Source organism: Podarcis vaucheri (assembly GCF_965113315.1).
Source record: "Podarcis vaucheri genome assembly, chromosome: 1".
NCBI classification, from domain to species: Eukaryota; Metazoa; Chordata; class Lepidosauria; order Squamata; family Lacertidae; genus Podarcis; species Podarcis vaucheri.
The window spans coordinates 69,533,065-69,554,383 of NC_138759.1; the positions used below are offsets into that span (position 1 = coordinate 69,533,065).

The 21,319-nt window shown below is 40.8% G+C and overlaps 1 protein-coding gene across 11 annotated transcripts in view; it reads right to left on the reverse strand.

The window, feature by feature from the left end:
* TEAD1 (TEA domain transcription factor 1) overlaps positions 1–20,707 on the reverse strand; it is a 179,878-nt gene extending 159,171 nt beyond the window's left edge. For 6 of the 11 annotated variants that reach the window (XM_082194451.1, XM_082194450.1, XM_082194458.1 and 3 more), the window contains exons 1-2: positions 20,300–20,706; positions 19,385–19,524 (exon numbers count right to left, since the gene is read on the reverse strand). The gene's annotated coding sequence lies outside the window, so the exon portion shown is untranslated. Of the gene's footprint in view, positions 1–18,213; positions 18,313–18,905; positions 19,115–19,384; positions 19,525–20,085; positions 20,110–20,299 lie in introns of those variants that run through there. The other 5 variants (XM_082194448.1, XM_082194452.1, XM_082194455.1 and 2 more) reach the window with 5 other exon arrangements.
* Between the last annotated feature and the right edge of the window lie 612 nt (positions 20,708–21,319).

The following is a 21,319-nucleotide window of genomic DNA, read 5'->3' on the forward strand; positions in this document are numbered from 1 at the left end:
AACTGCACCTGCTTGAGTCCAGCAGCTGCAGTTCTTCCCCAATGCCAGCTTCACTATGTCTAAATATGACTCATTAGGTATGCTTACTGTTTCAGTGGCTTGCGCCATGCCTATATAACTCTTACGAATATTCTTTTCTCCTCTCACACACAAACACATGGTTCCCTCCACCCAAAGCACTCTTACAAAGTCAAGAATTAGTAGTCAATAAAGACAGAAAATACGAACACTAGTTAAATTTTGCACTAGTTATACTGAATAAGTACATATATACACATACTATTTTCTACCACCAGACACACATCCCAAGATCAACTGAACTAACTCCACTGTAAGTATGTTTGCAGCCATATTTACTTATCAGACAAGACTGCATCTCCTGGTTTTCCAAGGGAAAAGATGCATAATAGGCATGGGGAATATTTGGCCCTTCAGATGTTGCTGAACTATTAACGTCCATCAGCCCCAGGAAGCCAATGACCATGGATGATGGGAGTTGTAGTCCGCAACGTCAAATTCTCTACACCCGATATATAGCATCAGTTTATAAGCAATTGTTGTATGAAATATTATAAAGATTTTTTTTCCTTAAATATGTTAATTTATCTATTCATTTTACTCATAAAATATATACACCACTTGATTGTAAATTAACGTCAAAGCGGTCTACAAAAGATAAAGAAGTAAAATCAAGAAAAAATCACAACCATACTTTAAAACATGCAGAAGTTAAAATATTAAACAGAATACAGTGGTACCTCAGGTTACAGATGCTTCAGGTTACAGACGCTTCAGATTACAGACTCCACTAACCCAGAAATGGTACCTCGGTTTTAAGAACTTTGCTTCAGGATGAGAACAGAAATCATGCTCCGGCGGCGCAGCAGCAGCAGGAGGCCCCATTAGCTAAAGTGGCACCTCAGGTTAAGAACAGTTTCAGGTTAAGAATGGACCTCCAGAAGGAATTAAGTTCTTAATCCAAGGTACCACTGTAAAATTACCTCAACTTTCTAATGTCAGTTAAAGTGTCGGCCAAAAGTCTGTATGGGCTACACCAGTCAAATCATAAAACAGCATGCAATGAGTCGGGTGGGAGGACAAGGGTACTGTGGTGTGATAATAGGAAATAAGGATGCAAAAGAGTTCTCTGCCACACCTTGAACAGCACAAGCCCCCCTATCTATCTTAAAAAAGCAAATTCTTATTACTTCATGCATTTACATATACTTTTTATGCAGTTCAAGAACATGTCAGATGTGGACTTACAGTGGAAATCAGCTCCAACCACAGACACAATTTCCTTTTTATCCACAGTACTGTTTGAAAGAGGGAAATGTGCATAATTCAGGCTGTTGCGCATGTGGATATCCATTATGCGCTTGGGGGAGCAGTGTGTGAAAGCCTGCTCCTCCAACACAGGAACTGAATCTTCAGCCAAGGTAAGCATCAGAATTGACCATAGTGAACAAGACTCTATTTTATTTAATTAGCTGATTCACATTTCTGATCTGCTGCATCCTGAGATAAACAACAATAAGGCCCAGTTCAAATGCTTACCTTGGCTGCTCATCTTGTTCTTGTGGTAAAGGAGCATCCTCGGGTTTTCAATGCCCTCCACTACTCTCATAACTTAATGTGTCGTGCAGACAGTCCATGTGGACATTCATCTCTGCATAAACCCAATTTGTGCAATTCTTTCCCCTCAGGGAAAGGTGAAAGAGTAAACAACCTAGTATTTCATGCATACAGGAAGAGAAAATGTCTGCCCATGCTTCAACCGTAGGAATTGGACAATAGTCTTGGGAAAGCATCTGAACGGAGCCTAAAGTAGCATCCTAAAACTGTGGGGTGGAATTCTTTAGTAACAGGGCAATTCTATTAAAATGTCAACCTGTAGACACATTTTAAATATATCATTTCCAGGTTCTATATCATTTAAAGATAATGTTCTAAATTTTATAGAACAAACACCCACATGGCATCTTACACATTAAAATAAACCCTGTAAACATGATATAAAAGATGAGTCATTATTTTTTTAAAGACTTTTCTGCAAGAAAATAGCCAATAGATTAACGGACCTTCATAGCATTGACTCCTCGTTTTCTGTTTTAGTTAAACAGAGAAGGAATTTAAAGCTAGGAACAAGGTCAAACAACCCTAGGCCAACTAAATGTATATATTAATAACTCAACATAGCATTAGAGTTTCAGATAAAATAATTTAGTAATAGCTAATTTTTTAGGTTGCAAAACAAAAAACAAATAGTAAAAAGAAGGCATCTAAACAAACTGTGGCATATTTCTTTGTCATTTTGGCTGAGATGATCAATCCAGCTCACACAAAAATGGTTTATTGTACACTGAAATTCAGAGAAAATTACTTGCATCCACTGGGACTTTGACTCTACTATTACCGCTGACGAATCTTGAGAGGTTCCCAGAGCATTGTCTAGTCCTGTTATGTTGGATGAGTTTCAGTTAGTAAGGCTCAAGGATGTACACAAGGTGCTTGGATTAGTGAAGGTGACCACCTGGGCACCGGACCCTTGCCCCTCCTGGCTGATGAAACTAGCAGGGAGGGGACAGCTGGTTGGGCCAGGGGGGTGATTAATGCCTCCCTGCAAGTGGGGATGGTCCCTGCCTGCTTGAAGGAGGCAGTAGTAAAACCACAGAGATCCAGTAAGGAGGGCTTGTCATTACAAACGCCATCTCCAACTTCTCAAAAGATTCCATCAACGGTGTCTCTGAAAAATTTTACACATCACTTGGGAAGACAGGCAAACTAATATCAGTGTACTGGATGAAGCAAAGATCACCAGTGTTGAAGTAATGATTTTTCAACATTAACTGGTCCTGTTGTGCTGATGCCTGATGATCGTCTTCCAAAGCCGAACTTAAAAATGAAAAGCGTAATGCTGGTGGTCAACAAAAGAGGTTTAAAGATTGTCTCAAGGCAAACCTTAAAAAATGTAGTATAAACACCGACAACTGGGAAATACTGGCCTGCAAGTGCTCCAGTTGGAGAACAGCCTTTACCAAAGGTGTCATGGGCTTTGAAGACACTTGAACTCAGAACGTAAGGGAGAAACATGCTAAGAGGAAGGCACGCTTGGCAAATCCACACTGTGATCAACTCCCGCCCAGGAACCAATGTCCTCACTGTGGAAGGATGTGTGGGTCCAGAATTGGCCTCCACAGTCACTTACGGACTCATTGCTAAAACCATGTTTATGGAAGACAGTCTTACTCGGCTAAGAGTGATCACCAAAGAAAGAAGAAAGAAGTAACACATCTCAGTTTCTACCTATCAAAAATCATAGAAGAGTCATTATAATCAATCTACTCCACTTTCAGTTTTTAATCTTTCCTCCTCCATTCATGGCTATTATTATGGGTATTTAATATTAAAGCTATAACCTATGTGCTCACTGAAGTTGATGTGCATCTAATTCTGTGATAGACAGTTTTTTCAATATATTTATTTAAGTAGCACTAAATGCCTGCATTTAAAATCCACTCGCTGCTATCACTGGGCCTTAGAGCTTATCTGGCTATTTACAGTAGCTACAGGTATGGCTATCCTAGGACATTACCACTTCAGAATTCAGGCTGGAGTAAGCTATTGTGAGTGCTTTGATCTCACAAAAAAACCAAGCATGTTAAGAAGAAAATATAGAATCCTTGTCATCACTATTCTCGTTTTCTGTGTTAAGAGTGTTTTGGAGAAGAGGAAACAATAGTAAAAAAATGAGAGCTACTCCCTACTTTGGAGCGGTACAGTCTAAACACTACTGTATAACTTCAATGAGGGTATACGTCAGCCCAACCCTACTGAGACCACCTTTCAAGAGAGTGCATGTAATTTTTGCCCAGGCAGGCGCCTTATGTGACCCATGAGAGCAGCAAATAACCAGACTGCACAACAGTGATGGGATAAAATCAGGCCAGCAGTAGGCATGGCAAGGGTTGGAATGACATTGGGTCCCAGGATCAGTTGAGTCTGGATCGCTCCAAACCTGTTCCATAGGAGTCGGCCAGTGTTGAACCTTGCTGTGGTGCAAAGCCAAGCAGACAAGGTCTCACAGGGAGACCAGGGTGCAGATTCCAACCAGGCAGATACCAAACCCATGCTTGGGTTTGCTGTGGTCAATTCTCCTCTCAGGCCCCTTATGGAGCCCACCATATGCTATGTTGATCCTGACCAGTGCCATTACGGCCCCCATACAATGTTCTTCCACATCACAAAGGAAAGCCATAATTTCACTGAGAGAAAGGCAGAAAAACCCCAACCAAGTGACAATCGGGTTGAGAGAGAGAAATTCCTTCCTGTCAACCAGCGAGCCAAAATTGCTCAGTGAAGGCTCTAACCTCTCAGAGCAAAATGGCTGTGAGCTCGGGCTCATGGGGCAGCTTTTTCCTGTGAGCCCATCACACAGAGAAGATATTAGGCAAAGCCTAATTTTGCTGTAATCTATGGTGCACAGTGGGGACGCGGGTGGCGCTGTGGGCTAAAGCCTCAACGCCTAGGGCTTGCCGATCGAAAGGTCGGCGGTTCGAATCCCCGCGGCGGGGTGCGCTCCCGCTGTTCGGTCCCAGCGCCTGCCCACCTAGCAGTTCGAAAGCACCCCCGGGTGCAAGTAGATAAATAGGTACCGCTTACCAGCGGGAAGGTAAACGGCGTTCCGTGTGCGGCTCTGGCTCGCCAGAGCAGCGATGTCACGCTGGCCACGTGACCCGGAAGTGTCCCCGGACAGCGCTGGCCCCCGGCCAATAAATGTGAGATGGGCGCACAAACCCCACAGTCTGTCAAGACTGGCCCGTTCGGGCAGGGGTACCTTTACCTTTACCTTATGGTGCACAGTGCCACCGGGAAAAGATGTCCCATGCTTATTGGGCTTAAAACTGGATTCCTGTAGGTTCAGAATATCTCAAAAAAATTCATGAGTGAAACACATGTATTCATACAGAAATTAAAGGACTATATTTGGTGGTGGGGGAGACTCACTAAAAATAAAATGTGTGTGCAACAGGAAGGATCTGCTTATGCAAATGTAAGTAAACAACTCTTATAGATTGGTTATATTTTGTTTAAGGTAACGTATTTGAACACCTTACTGCTTTGATGCTGTTAATAAGAAAAGCTGTTATAGGAGCCTTGCAAATCCATTTAAATTGATTCTAATTAATGAATCAATCACTAGCCACTGACTGGAGTGAATAATTTGCTGCTGCAGGCCTCTAATTCCTACCTGAAAATCCACATTATAGTGATAAGTTGCTTCTTGGTCTAACACTGAACTACGCTGCTTTTAAGTCAGATTTAGGATATTTTGTTCAAACAGCTAGGAAATCCAAGTCCCAGAATTATCAATTCAAAATTGCACAGGACTCAAATTACAGCAAGCAAAGAACTGGAGATAGGTTAGGTTCAACAACAATACAGTTCTGAATTTTTTAACTTTAAGTATCTTTCATTAAGCATCTTCAGGATAACATGATCCTTTATGGCACCTGAAATAGAGTTATTTGTATATAATTTGATTATACATTTTATTGTTCAACACAAGTCTCATTAGAACTGTGACAAAACAGGGGCTGCTCCTTCAAGTTCTAATGCAACATTTGACTTTGGGGCCTGCCTGTATGCCATAGGTTAGCATGGGTATTTTTCTCTGAATTAACGTTGGAAGAATGCTTCGCTCAAGTAGCTACAAAAACCACCACTCCCCCAAAGAAATAAGTCCACATCCACAGTGAGAGTTCCCATTTCAAAATTTGAAAGGTGGGGCATAACTTCTCCAATAAGGAAATAATTTTATTAAAAATAGCCTACTGCCTTTAGAACAGGAGTAGCCAGTGTGATGCCTTGCAGATGTATCTTACAGCTTTATCACCCACAGGTGGCCATATTTTGCCTCTACTTCCAGTCTTTGCTATTATTACCTCTTACCTGTTTCAGAGCACCTCTTTCCATCCTCCTCCATCACTGGACATGCTGACTGGGAGTGATGGAGATTGGGTCCAGAAGCATCTGGACAGCCACAGGTTAGCCACCTCTGCTTTAGAGCACCATAGATTTTCAGCAGTTTAACTATTTCCAAATCATTGCATTGTTTTAAGATTTCTCTATGGTAACTATCAGGCTGATACACAAAGCACGGTGCCAAAGTGTGGTCCCTAATCAATCTCTAAGCCATTATACTGCCATATTTGTTTTGGCACAGAAATGTTCAGGTTAGATAGGAATAGCAGCAAAAAGAATGGGAAAGCTAATTGCTTTTTTTGGTTGTTGTTTCTGTTTAAGTCAATACTATCAGAGAAGTACGTTTTGCAGACAGTGCAAGGGATTAAAATTAGGGCTAATTTTGACTTTACATAATGAACACAGCTGAATAACATCCATTTAAACAGTAAAAATTAAAACTGAACACTATATGCTACACTGTGGTTCACATTCAGAAATAGGTTATGCAGTCAGAATGGCCTTGGTTATGTAGAACCAACCAGCTTTCATTGCAAGAGACAAGCCAGGAAGGTTGTTGAGGAAGCAGAATATGACTTCTTTTGTTTTACTTCTTCCAAGGTTTCTCTCTTCTCTCCAGCCACTATTCTTGACTTCTGTATCTTTGCTGCCAATTTTTTTTAAATTAAAAGGCAAAACCAAAGGGGGGGGGGCTGAATGTAGCAGTTTTGGAAAAAGCTGCAAGTACGTTCATGAGTTCATGAATGTCACGTCACTCATTTTTACATCCTGAATGTTTACGGTTGAAAAATCCAGATAGCAGCTCTGATTCACTCTTGCATATGCCAAGGTATCCAGACATCCAAAATCAAGACCACAGATTATAAACAGCTTCAGCAAATTGAGTCAAGTGCCTTTGTTCCTCAGATGTACATCTTCCTATTGCTTACAAAAGCACCATACACTAACCACTAACGCTGTTATAGCCAGCACTAGGAAAGGAAGTTATTCAAGTCTGGATTTCCTGCTTATGGATGTAGCCAAGAACTGAGAAGCTTGTAGTGGTTTCAGGAACTGAGTCATCTAATGATTCATGGATAAGATACTGATTTTAATATGTGCCTAATCACAAGACTAAAAAAACTTGACAACCAGCCTAGATGAGGTTTAATTTCTGGCTTAAAGCAGAACAAATCTGTATTATGGCTGAGGGAGGAAGAGACCCCAAACATCACAACTCATCATCACTTTCAACTTCTTTTTAAAATGTTTTATTTCCCTTTGTATTCTAAAAGGCTTTTAAAGCATAAAAAGGAGAGGGGGGGGAAGCTTCTAAGACAAGACCTATCCTGACTTACAAGAAACAAATGACAGGTGGGATATGCTATTGTGGTTCTTAGAAACAGATATCCATATTTTAATCAACAAAATCCGCTAGTGTATTGCTCTTACCAATCCACAAGATTCATGTAACTAATGGGGGTTGAGCTAGTGGAAACCAACTAGGAGAAGTTCCATGTCCACGACTGATCAGCATGAAAGCAGAAGCTGGCACACACATTACCTGCCTGAGTACAGGAACCTGTACTCTTGAAAGCAGAGACGTTTCCAAGCGCAAATACGGAATTCATAACTAGCCACCACTTTGTAGGTCTGAAATGTTTTGGTTGTGGGGGAAGGGTATATATAGTAACCTAAACTGCAGGCTGCCTACCTAAGCTGACGTTTGAGAAGGAAAACTGAGTTTTCATCTGTGGAAAAATACTGGCTAGCTCCCCCCCCCCCCATTTCTGAAAAGGAGGCTCAGATGCCACAGTACAGTAACTCTGGAAAAGGAAAACCGTTGTGGGAGGCCTCGTGATTTTAGGATGCGTGTTTTACCAGCGTGTTTAAAAAGAAACAAAAAAAGTGTAGCATGCTTTTAAAAAAAAGTAAAACAGTTGACAAGAAAAGGCCAAAGTGCACTCTGTGGCTGGCAGTCATTTTATGGCTTTAGTCCTACAGCAGATTTACTTAGATGACGTCAGTGGCTCCAATCCAGCTTTTTCTTTGGTAGCATTTACCACTTGCCTCTTGAAGCCTCCACTGTGCTACAGAGCAGCAGACCATAATCAAAATTCCCTTTGTGAAATAGAGTTTACCTCAGGGCACACAGGCCTAGCTAGCTGAATTGAAGGCTCTTCACCCTGCACTTCATGCCTAGAAATAAATAGCCTACAATACTGTACTTTGCCTCAGTACAGAAGAACCATTAAAAGCAGGCTGATACCTTTTTTAAAGGTTTTTTTCCCCTTTTTCTTTTGGTCTGCTCCAAAAATCTCACAGGCTAGAGTATTACTTAATATTCCAGACCTATCACATATCATGATAATACTTTGCAGGCTATTAGGGCCTCATTTAGAATGGGAAATGCTTGTACTTTATGGAAGGTTTTCCATACATACCATTCTAAAACATCTGCCAAACAGTGGTAGATACTGTGGTAGTCAGTTCCTTTCAGTAGGAGGGCAGTTTGAGTTAGACCCTCTGCATGGCTGCTAGGATTTGCCAGCCCAAGGGCAAGATGGAATGCTGCTTTCCTACAAACCTTGTTCAAAAATTGATAGGCTTCCCCCAGAATATGTACTCCTTCATTCTCTTCCACAGTAGATATTACTATCCTCATTTATTGTTGACCATAATGATGATTAACTATGGTCATGCTAACTGATTACCTCTGAACCAGAGCTTCAGACCTACTTCAAATTTAAAGTTTCAAATTCAGAAGATGGAAGCCCCAGTTAGCAAGAAATGTGGTTGATAATACAATATCACCAGGCATCTGCCAAAGACCCACATCTCACTGGGGCAAACTGACAAGAGCCCCCTGGACCTTATGCAATGAGTAGATCAACTCTTTGAGGGAAAGGAGCCTGTGGAGGTTGTCTTGCCCAAGGATCTTCCAAAACCTGGAGGCACTGATGCAAATGGGGCTGTCTAAAATAACACTTTCATGAGCTCCATTAACGTGAGAGGCTACCACTGGATGGATCCCATTTCCCACTTCCCCTGAACACCGAATGCTCAACATTGAATTGCCACATGTTCAACAGAAGCATGTTCGGTCTTCTACATACACACAGATGTGTGTGTGTAAAGCCCCTACATACTTCTGCTGGGCACACCAGTATTTGGAGGTGTGGCTCACAAGCATCACATATTCTGCAGGGTCAAGGATGACAAGGAAGTGAAAAATTGCTCTGGAGAAGGAATGGTGACTGCAGGCTACCTCTTAATTGGGAAGCCAAGGTCTGCGAGATCCAGCGTTGCATTTCCCCCAGGCTATACAAAACCTCAATTCCGTTCTTTGCCTGCCACAATCTCTCAACTGGACAACCTGCACTCTTCCCAGCATGAAGCAACTGTGACACTCCCAATCTTTCTGACCAGGCACACCTCTATCCCCAGGTAAGGTCCTTTCAGTGCTAGATAGTATTAGTTATGTTTTTGCTATGCAGAAGACTGGGAAGTCTATATGCTACACACAGGCTAGGAAGGAAGGCTCGCTGAAATCAAAGAGACTAGGGCTGGACTGTTCCCATATATTCTGAAAGTATGAAAAGGATCAGTAGCTGAAGGAGGGGCAAAGTTACTGAAAATAATCCAAGTATGTTTAGGACTATAAGAAGTGTCCTGCTTTATGAGACCAAATGCTTAGGTTATTTTGCATGCTGTTTCCCAGGATGGGCAGATGATCATCAGAAGTTTAAAATCAGGACACAGGGATAAAAACCATCTTCCTCTGTTGCTTTCAGGTGACTTATCTTTGAGAATGTTGACTCGGCACATGGAGGTACTATACAATCATAACGACTAGTAGCCATTGGGATCCTTATCCTCTATGGATCTGTCTAATCCCCTTTTTAAAGTCATCCTGGTTGGCGGACATTGCTACATCAAGAAGCAATGTAGAGCAAATCTGAGTTCGATAAAGTTCTGTTTTGTCTATCCTCAATCTCTCACCCTTCGGCATCACTAGATGACCTTAGGTTCCAGTATGAGAAAATGAAAACAGTCTCTAGCCACTTTCTCCACATTACACATTATACATCTGCATCTCTCTCACGCACGTGCATGCACACACACACACACACACACACACACACACAACTCCAGCTAGTGTTCCCAGTTGAACTGTTCTGTCACCTTTTCGACAGTAAGTACCAGCAGCATGTTTCCATTTCTTGTTCAAGTGGAGCCTATCCCTTGTCCCAAAACATCCCTAGTACCTAAATCCAAACTCTTGCTCCTGATACCACCATCTAATCCATGCTGAAACCCCTTAGCTGCACCTGATCAAAAACAGCAAAGTAAGAGATGTCAATATACAAGTGGCACATAGAAATTATCCTTCCAATTACTTTCAGGATGGGAAAACAAAAGCAAAGAGCATTCCTAAAAGCGATCACGACCAAACAAAATATATTTCTCACCAACATTCTAAAATGCCTTCTAACATTATCAGTCCCAAATTATTCTCAGTTAAAATAACAGTCCAAAATTAGTTTTAAAATGCTTGTTGCTTTTTCGGGAAGATAAGACTCCTCCATGGCCACATGCACACACCATGCCTGCAGCTGACCCAGTTTCCTCCAATTCATTGAATACACAAGATATGCTAAAACTATTCAGAAAATGAGACCTAAGCTGGCAGAGACCTAGTGCATATCCTTAAACAAAAACACTGCCAATCTGCCCTGGTCATCATCAACACTGTGAAGCATACTGAAGAAATGTTGGGACTTGAAATCAGTGGTTAAGGTGGTCTGAAAAGAAAGAATATGGTGGCACTAAACAAGGGCACTGCTTAGAGAGATACCCTCAAGCATGTAGAATAAGACAAGCTAAGCAAAGAAAACAGAAGAGGGTATACAACTTTAAACAAGAATGGTGTTGGGATGAAGGGGCCAAGGGAAAGGCCCCCTGAGGCAATGAATGTTTCGCAGGGTCAGAGGGCGACATAGAAGGATTCTATCCCAAGGCCATTTAATGAATGTGAATGAAAGACTATTACAACTGATACTTTCTGCTACACGATACAGAATAGGCAATGATGGGGCTTCTACCACATTCTGGGTCTGCTGAGAATTTACTGTGTTCTTTGAAAGACCCAAATCAAATAAGATTAAGGTAAAATTAAGGATAAGATGTATTAGATTTTATTACAGTGCATTAATCATATTTGAACCCTGAATCAATAAATACGATGACGCAAATATTCTTTTTCCAGAATTTTTTGAAGATCACATTCATCCCATTGATTTGATTTAGCCTGTTTGTTTAGGCTGCAGACCTATGCAGTGGGCAACTTCCTTTGCCAGCCCTAAATAAATATTTTATTTACTGAGATATTTCTATACCACCTTTCATACACAACAAGGTGCTCTACAAAAAACAGAAGCACAACAACATAACCAATTCAGAATAAAATAATAGCTACTAGGGTCAACGGCAGATAGTTAAAAGAAACCAACTGGAAATAAAGGCCAGAAATGATGATGATGATGATCCTGCCCATCTGGCTGGGTTTCCCCAGCCACTCTGGGTGGCTTACAAAATATCTAAAAACACACAAAAAAACAACAATCCTTAAAAACTTCCCGAAACAGGACTGCCTTCTAATGTCTTCTAAAAATCAGATAGTTGTTTGTTTCCTTGACATCTGGAGGGAGGAGTTCCACAGGGAGGGCACCACTGCCAAAAAGGCCTCAGAGCCATGTATATTCAGCATACATAAATGTAGGAAGCTGCCTCAGTTCTGAGGGGAGACAGTGCCACTGAAAAGACGCTCCCCGCCTGGCCGCCTCTAAGCAAACCACTGGAGCTCATGCCACAACATGTCTCAGATGCAAACCTCTCTCAGCATCTTCATACTTTCAGGTGAAAGGGGCTTAAAAAATTATGCTTTCCACAGACGCAAAGTAAACTACAAATGCAAATCATGACCAAACATTTAGAAATTATGAAGCTGGACATAGGGAAAGCATCACAGGTTTTAAATCCGACTCCCAAGTTTGGTAGGTAGCCATATGACAGTTTAGCACCTAAGCTACACTCTAGAATAGTGGTATCCAAACTGTTTCTTTTTCCATGAACCACCTGAAAACTGCTAACAGTCTTGGCTGACCACTTTCGACTTTCCTACCTGTTGCAGGAACTGGAATATGCTATGCTAGAGGCTGCATGACATTTAATTGTATTTTATTGGTTCTTTTATTTCTTACATCTTGTATTTTATTGTACCCCATATAATTCAAATTGCAATACAATAAAAGAAATAAAAGAATCAATAAATATACAATTAAAAATCAATATGAATGTTGCCATTCATCACCCAACTTCAGCCACAAATCCACAGACATTTCGCAGGCTGCCTTAATGAAGCTGATGGACCATTGGTGTGAAACCCTGTTCTTTGATACATTGATGCACCCTTCAAAATGTTTCCTTCAGAATTGTTTTTGAAGAATACGATCCACTCACTAACGCCAGAAGGATGAAGGCTTGAGGCAAACCACATCACTGTCATGAGTCAAAAGAATTCAAGGACTGCAAAAAATGCAGAAAGAATTCCAGAATGCTTTGGACCATGCCCTGTGTTCTTTGAGCTTTACAACTAATCCACAGTTTCTATTTCTTATTTTCATGACCAGTTGCCTGTAGATGGGAGAGACCAGCGAGAATCTGCGATAAAAACGAAAGGACTAGAAAATTTGCAAACAGTTATGCTGCAAGATATTTGTAATTTGCAACATCACTGTTCACATGCAGGGATGAACCAAAAAAACAAAAAAGGGGGTTGGGAGAGAGAGATTCCACTGAAAGGATAACTGGCTAAAGGAATATTGGACACCTGAATGAGTGGAGCCTGTAGCTGCTGGTGATTCAAACACGAAGCATATCAAAATGCTCTCGATAAGCTAAACTAGCAGATAGCTTATCTGAAGCATATACTAGCCATATGGTGCCACAACTTCTGTTGCCTGTTGCTAGCATAACAATAGGCTACTGCAGACTTCTACTGGAAGCACTATTTGACAAACTGTCAACAGCATTCCCTCCCCCCAAGAGCTCTGGGGCAATGGCGTGCATGTCTATTTGCATTAATAAAAAAAAAGCAGGTGAACAAAGAGTAAACCAGATGTCAACTTTAGAAATCGAGCTGTCTGGTTTAGGAGAGTTAACAGAGGCAGACAAACTGCTAGAGCTCAAAGCTAGACAATGAGCTTCTCTCAAAACACTCTGGGCTAGGGGAGTGGCTATTTAAAACACTTGGCTTCTTTTATTTCAGCACTGTGGAAGTGAATTCTGCTCTTAAGTGCTGGCTCAAATGAAGTCATTTTGTTTCACTGGGGGTTTCTTTGCATTTCAGCAATGTGAGTGTGCACTGTAGCGAAGAATGAAAATGCATGATTTTTTTAAAAAAAATGACTTTTCACTTTTAAGCATGAAATCCAATACATTAACCAACTTAATGCTTTGATTCTGTACAATACAGACAAATCCTGTGAACAGTTCATTTAAGTTTAAACAAAATGGAAGTTATTATCCTCTTGTGCAAGAACTTTTGAACACTAGGCTGAATTGGAATTTATAACCCTGTCTAATGCCATAAAGGCAAGGTGTGAATAGTGATAGATAAGAATGATTTACAGTTGGGCTTTTATAAAACTGACAGATTCACATCTGGTTTACATTGCAGAATCATACAGATCTTTTTTCATGCTGCAATTATTTCTGTTCCCTCTTATGTTTTTCCTAAAAGCATCTCAAAAACATTGACAAAACACATATTAATATCCAGAATAGTGGCCCATGGTGTTTAACTGAATGTTAATATCTGGATTTTGTGTTATTTTTTCCACAATGAAATCTAATAAACTAAGTGCAATGTACCGGGGGGGGGTGTGTGAAAGAGAGAAGTACACCCCAACACAGTCAAATACAGATAAATTAATAGATCTCTCTGTAGCAATATGAAAAGTCAAAAACATAAAATCTGAAAATGTATTTTCCTATAGAACTGAATATATATATAACATTTTTGGGTTATCTTTTAGGATTCCTTTCATGTTAAGTTGAGAATGCACTTTGAACTCCTTCCAAAAAAACAGTACTGCACTGAATTATGATAATTAGAAGACTGTGTACATAAAAAGGTAGTGCAATTGATGCATACTTTGGAAGAAAAAAATCTTACTGCACAGAATATAAGTTCAATATGTTCTCACATAATTAACATTTCCCATAATTAGCAGCAGTTTTCAGTTTATGTCCCAATAAAAGTAATAGCATCCATTATCGTTTTAGATTCCCAAGCAATGGCATTGTAATTGCTTTAAAAACCATGTTTAACTTTTGCTCCCGATAGCACTTTTGAGATACCAGCTTTTTCCTCTCAAAAATTATGCATCAGTTTGGAAACACATCAGGCAGTTGTGTATCAATGGCTAGAACAAATCAAAGACATGGGGAAAGCTAGAACTCTATGGAGGCAACTTGGATCAGTAAAACAGGGCGTAGAAACAACACTCACATTGTCAAAAGAAGCAAAGAAGAAAAAGGCAAGGAATTAAAAGAATAGTAACAGATGTTACTGATTTTATTTGGCCGCCTTTAAGCAAATATTACCATCATTTTAAGGGAATGCTGAAGATTTGGTTTGTCACAAATTACTTCTCTTCCCTCCCCACTTGAAATTGTTCCTCAAACCCACCTTCTCCAAAAAGTTTTTTCCTTGCCACTTAGGCCCTTTCTTCAGTTGATTTTTTAAAATACCTTAAGTACACACAGCTGCAGTTGACCATATTTATCCCTTGTTATTATTTTTGTCCTTCTCTCTGTGGTATCTCCCACTACTGTAAGTGCCTAGAAGCAGAGATCTGGATTTTTTTTACTTGTGCTAAACCGTGTAACACACCACGTGTTTAATGAAACTATTTAAACAAATAACTTTCTGCTCAATCATCTCAAGCTATAAAGTAGGGAAGTACCCTCTTACAATATGGAGGGTGCTTTTTTAAAAAAAAAATCCTCTCAGCCTGCAAAAATTTCCTAAGGAAAAGGTACAACAACAAATAAAATGCACCATAAAGTATGTCTGTGATCCTAAAGCCTTTTTTTTTTTTTTTGCCATTAAGCTTTGGGACAGTAAACCTTCAAAAGTAGACCTGTACTAACACCTAGGATTCTTATTTTTATATATAGAACTGAAATCTTAAATTCTCCCACCAAAATTAAGAGAATTTAATGACACCACTACGGCCAGATATTCCTCTCTTTTAAGTCTTCAGACTCCAAACAGCATTATAAAATTTTATTGAGAGATTTAATGTTTGGCTTGTTTTATATTTTAAATACTGTGTTTGCTTTCTGACCTTGGGTTCACCCGAAGTAGGTGAGATATAAGTTTAAAAATAAAAAAAGAGTTTCTAGTAGCCCTATCCTAAATCCTGCAGCATTTGCAAACCAGTGTCAGGATGAGGCTTCACAAATGGTTACATCAGTCCAGCATCACAAGCTATGGATGTTACACAATTCATGTAGGGATATTATACACAGCTAGAGAAACTCAAGTGCCTCAGAGTGCGTATGGGCCATGAAAACACAGGAAGTTGCACTCATTATAATCCCAGATTATGAACTCCACAATCATAAAAGCACAAGAATGAGACTACTCTGGAAACTGATGCCACTCTGTACGTCATACGACATGTTATACAACAATCTAATAATAATAATAGTAGTAGTAGTAGTAGTTGGTTGTTATTTTACTGCTCTTCCGCCTTGTCTGCCCCAAGCATTGGCAGGAGAAAACAGAAAAGAAAGACTCTCAAGGGAGCTTCATGAAAAAAGGTGCTGTTAAAAGTATTTCTTAATACTTTTGCCCACTATCAAATAGAGATTCCACATACAGAAGCACATTTCCTTAATACACATATACATCTGAATACATAACTCCATTTGAGTTGTGGTGCTCTCTGGACCACAGTGAACAGGCAAGATGAGACTTTTTATGTGGATGGGAGGACCTGCAGATCCAGAGCTGGACTGGGATCTTGATATCTAAAGATGACGATTCAGTGAGGACTAGCATCATTCATGCTTTTGTAGGTAGTGCAATTGTCACATTTCTAAACATAACACAGCTAGTGATTTACACAGTATACAGTGTTAGTTTAAACTGAAATCAACATACAAGGCACTGCTAATGCCTTTCCCTAGTTACCTCATGTACTGCACAATGCTAGCCATGTCTACTCACAAGTAAGCCCTATTGAATTTGATGGGGCTTACTCTCAGGTAAGTGGAGTTTGGAATGCAGCCTACTCCCAAGTATCAAGTCCAGTAAGAGTCTTCAAGTCTAGCAATACAAGACCCAAACTTTCAGATTTTCTCTCACATAGAAGGTTTCATTCCAAAATAGTAAATAGCAATAATTCAGTTTCAATGCAGTAACTGAGTACTGTATCTGTAACAACACACACATGCCAATAAAAGCCCAAGATACTTTATCTGCTGTGTGTGTCCCTTTAAGAAACATTTCCCCCCCCCCTTTGCTGTTCCTGTAACAGTGCCATAAATCTCTTTATAAATCAATGGACCTACAAAATCGAGGAACTAATTTCTGTTCAAATTTGTGCCCTGTAGTACTTTATGGACAGTGTAATATTTTCCAAGTTGCATAACCAGGTGATAATATATAATCATTGCTTATACTTCAATTACAAAATTAGGGAAATATTTTAGTTAAAACAGTGGTGTAAATGACGTTCTTCTGTTATATCATTTTCTGACAAACCACAGTATAAAACAATCTCATGTACATAAACATATTAAGTATTAAATCAGCAAAGTTTTGATCACATGACTACGCATGCACATACCATTTTAACACGAGCGCCCTGATGCAACAAATCTTTAAATCCTGAACTAATGAAGTAGCTTTAGGAAACTAGGCAGCAAGTTCTACTATTTCAAGTGCAATAAAAAATGCATTATTATATTAGAAAGATCACTGGTTTAAAGTGTGAGCGCATATGCTCCATCTTGTATGTGTTTTGGGGAGGGGGGGAAATACACAGTTTAAGAGATTATTCCTTACTGTCACACACAATCCAAGCAAAGCTCTGAATTATGGAAATGAGCCTCAAATCAGGTTTTTTCACAGTAAGTACAGACTACACAGCCATCTTACTGCTAAAGGGTATGGATTCACAACTACATTTTGCTACAAAACAAAAAGGGTACTTTTACCCTTCAAGTATCTCATCATAAGAGGTCTTTGCATTCTGGCCCTCCTATACACATAAGCAGTCACATTTAACACTTCATTGTTCTTGAATAACTGGGATATCGATTGTACCCTTTTGCTGTGTTGAAGCCTGAGAATTTTTAAAGTAGGGTTGCTGATCTCTGGAATTACATCTTCTACAGTTTGGGACTTTCTGCCTTCAAAATAGCTGAGCTTAACTTTCATTATCAAGGGAAAGCACCACAAAAAGCCTAGATTGCTTCCTAGACCTAGATCATCATCCAAGCAAGAGAGAGAGAGAAATCTACTTTCAAAGTATTAAAGTAGCTTTCCAGTCACACATACATTCTTCAAACACCAAAACCCTTCCAGCTGGAATTCACTAAGGACCCAGATCTCGCTTGTGCTAGGACTGTTCTTTTCCACTGTTTACTAAACTTCCCTAAAAGCAGATACGATTCAACTAAAAAGCCCACATAAAACCAACATTACACTCGAGTCTCCTCCTTGTGATAAGTTTAGTGGACGCATTCCAGGTTTTGGTACTGCATACAAAACGAAGGCATATCAAACATGTATCAAACATACTTTCCATATTTTCAGCAGCACTAGGCATCTAAAACTATTTGCGAACACTAGGCAAATTTAACAATGAGGTACACTACTGTCTCATTAATACTTTAATGTCATTCCGCATAAAGAAAAACATAAAAGCCATTACAATGGTCAAAATAGGGTGCTAATCAATACACCAGATATTTGATCTTCCTGGATGCATCTAAAATATTTAATGCAATTAGTGCCTCCAAGCTATAAATTATATTGTCAACAAATCAGCACAGAAAAAGAATTGTGAAAGCTTGTCTAACTGCCAACAGAATTTCCTTAAAATAAAAAAGATAATACCCTTGAATCAGCTCTAAAATTCAGATAGGCCTGAAGAGCTTTCTGTTCACCTTTTGAAGTGTTATGAATTCCCAACATTCCATTTGAAAAATATGTGGCGCATGCATATATAGAGGCAGCCTCTGGAATAAGGCAATGTAACATTGCCCTCTCAATTATCTGAAATCTCCTTAGCATGCACCATCAATACAGTCTAATGTCCTTGCAGTGGTATTTCCCAACTATTTATAGAGATGGCAAAACACTATGTACCCAAGGGCAGCCATTCCAAATTTAGGATTTATTAAAAAACAAAAAAAGTTGCATGATATAAGAGCATGTCTCCTGTTACTATTTGTGTTCCCATTGCATTGTACACAATTACCCTTCCCTTTAAGCAAATTCAAGCTGCCATAAGATTTACACATCAATATAAAATCTATATTAAATTCAGAAAATGCAGTCATTACTTTTTTTTTTAAAGAACCACACTTGATACTTATATGTATGTATCTCAGAAAACTACAGCTAAGGGTGCTATCTTTCCTTTTTTATCAGCAAAGGGAATAAAATGCTAAGTGCTCCTGATAAGGAGTTTTAGCAGAGCTACTTTTTTTTTATTGGCCACCTTAAATCAGAATTTACATGTATAATATTTTAAAGTCACCCCGTGCAAATGAAGTGTGATCTAGGAAATGTTTTAGAAGATTTCCATATTTTACATCACTAGCAGCCATTTACAATGAGAAAATAAAGAACATACCTGCTCGCTAACTTTTGAAACATTTATTGAGGTCACTTTTCATTTCCCCAAATCAAAAACAGATACTTGCTTCTAATCGTTTAACGACTCTCCTGAGAAACACAGGTGGCTGGTATTTCATTGTTTCATAAATATTTTTATACAGTGACACCAATGAGCATTAAATAAATCCATTAAATCAAGTCCAGGGTTGTGTGTGCTTCCTTCCACCCCACCACCCCTTCGAATCTGAGTTTTACTGTCGGAGTAACACAGTATCTTCCTCTCTCTGTGTGTGTGCCTTCTTGTGTTTTGCTTTGGATTGTGATAAACTAATTTCCCACCAAGACTAAGTGGACTTCCTTTCTTTGAAAGTGTGAATTCTGTGAACAAAGACTACTTTCTGCCCTCTGGGAAGCAGCTCCATTAATGTGTAAAGAGGGGATGTGCAAGATCCCTTTAAAAGGTTAAGGGGAAATAAATAATCCTAGGGTTCCTACCGAAAGGAAGTTTTCCAGGGACAATATCCGCGTTTTGTTGGAACTGCGACTTTGTCTTTTTTGGATACAATGTTTCTGCTGACTCCGGAAAATTTTCCACTTGAATGTGCAATTAACCAGCAGTGGCAGCAGCAGCAGCTCTGGAGAAAGCAAAGAAGCAGCAAAAGAGAACATTCCTTCTTTCATCTTTAAGAGGGAAAAGAAATTAAAAAGGGAAGAAGGGGCGAGAGAGAGAAAAGCAAAAAGCAAAAACTCAAAGCTCTTAAAAGCCAGCTAAATCTCAGATCCAGCCACTTTTCCAAAGCTCGGCACTAGGGAGAGAAACTCGAGGGATAGGATCAATTTACTTTGCAAGGCCTGATCTGCTCCCAACTTATTCCTTCTTGGCGAAAAATGTGAAAAATGCCAAAGATTTGTCTGTGTGTGCGCGCGCGAAAGAGTGAGTGTGTTGTGTTTGAGGGCGCGAGCGCGCGCGCGCGCGCCCCAGGCTGCAAAGCAGTGACTCAGGCAACTAAATGAAAGCAGCAACAGCAAGAAGGAGCAGAGCGAGAGAGGGAGAGAGGAACGGCCGCCTGTTGCAGCTCTGCCTGAAAACCCCCCAAAGCAGCCAAAACTCCACTCAGAAACAACTCCCTCCATCTCCCAAGGCGACTTTCCGGATTTCGTTTAATTTGCCCCCCCCCTCACGTTTCCCAGATCACCTGCAGAGATTGAGAAGAGAGGAGGAGGAGGAGGGGGTCGTGAAGGAACGAAAGAGGGACGATCGGCATGATTCTCCCAAGTAAATAACAGAGGACAAGCCCCCCCCCCCCGCTCCTCTTCTTGCCACACAAAGCAACGCGAAATCTGCAGGGAAGCAGCCAGCTCCCTCCAGCCCCCACGCGCCCCAACAAACAGCCAGACACAGACCCGCACAAAACTTACCTCCACTCCACTCCCCACCTTTGCAAACACCACCAGCCTTTTGCAATTCAATTGCAAACTTCTTCCAGCTTCCCCCTGGGGACTTAGCTTGCTTAATTTCCAAGCCTTGGTGTTGTTTGGTAATTTTGGTGGGGTAAATTTTTTAAAAATTTTTTTGCTTGTTTTTGCTATTATTATTGTGGTGGTTATTTGGAAAAAGAGAGAGAAATCTCTTAATGTGTGTGTGTGCGTGTGTGTGTGTGTTTGGGCTCTACAAGCTTGTTGGCTTGCGGGATTATTGCAAGCCCTTGCCAGTGCTTCGTGACTGCCCCCAGACCGGTGGCGGGCAGGGCGGGCTGGGCTTTCGAAACGGGCTTGTGCGGCGCGAGCGATGCTAAGAATGTTCGGAATGAGAAGAGGAATGAAATGAACGCGAGGAGCGGACTCTCGACAGCGGAGGCGGAGCCACGGGCCGCGACAGCCCGGGGAGGCGGAGGGGAGGAGCCACCGAGCAGCTGGTGACCTCATTGGAAAGTCCGGGGAGGAGGAAGCCTGAGAGGAGAGGGGAGGAGTTTCTGGGGGGGGAGGGAGGGGAGAGATCAGATCGCATGGGGAGGGGCGGGGGGAAGAGGTCACCGAGAGCCACCTGAGCATCAGCCGGAGGGCAAGAGCGCGGCGCTGAAATGGGATCCTCTGCTCACATGCCGAGGCACAATCGGGAAGGCGGAGCGTGGCTGGCTTTGCGCACCGAGAGAGAGGGAAGAGGATCGTTCCAGCTGCGACTCCCATCGGAGGATACAGGCAACAGGATTGCAGTGCCCTGGGGACGGACGAGGCTGATGCAAACTTTCTAGGGCTGGGTTGCGCGCGCTTTTGGAGAGTTGGTGCTTTCCTCGTGAAATGGAGGAAATAACGTCAGGTCGTCCTTTTTTATTTTATTTTTTGCACAAAGAAAGCAAAATTTAGAAATACTTGCACAAAGATGCACAAACAAGCCACGATTCAGAGACGCTCGGTCAGATGTAAAATCGA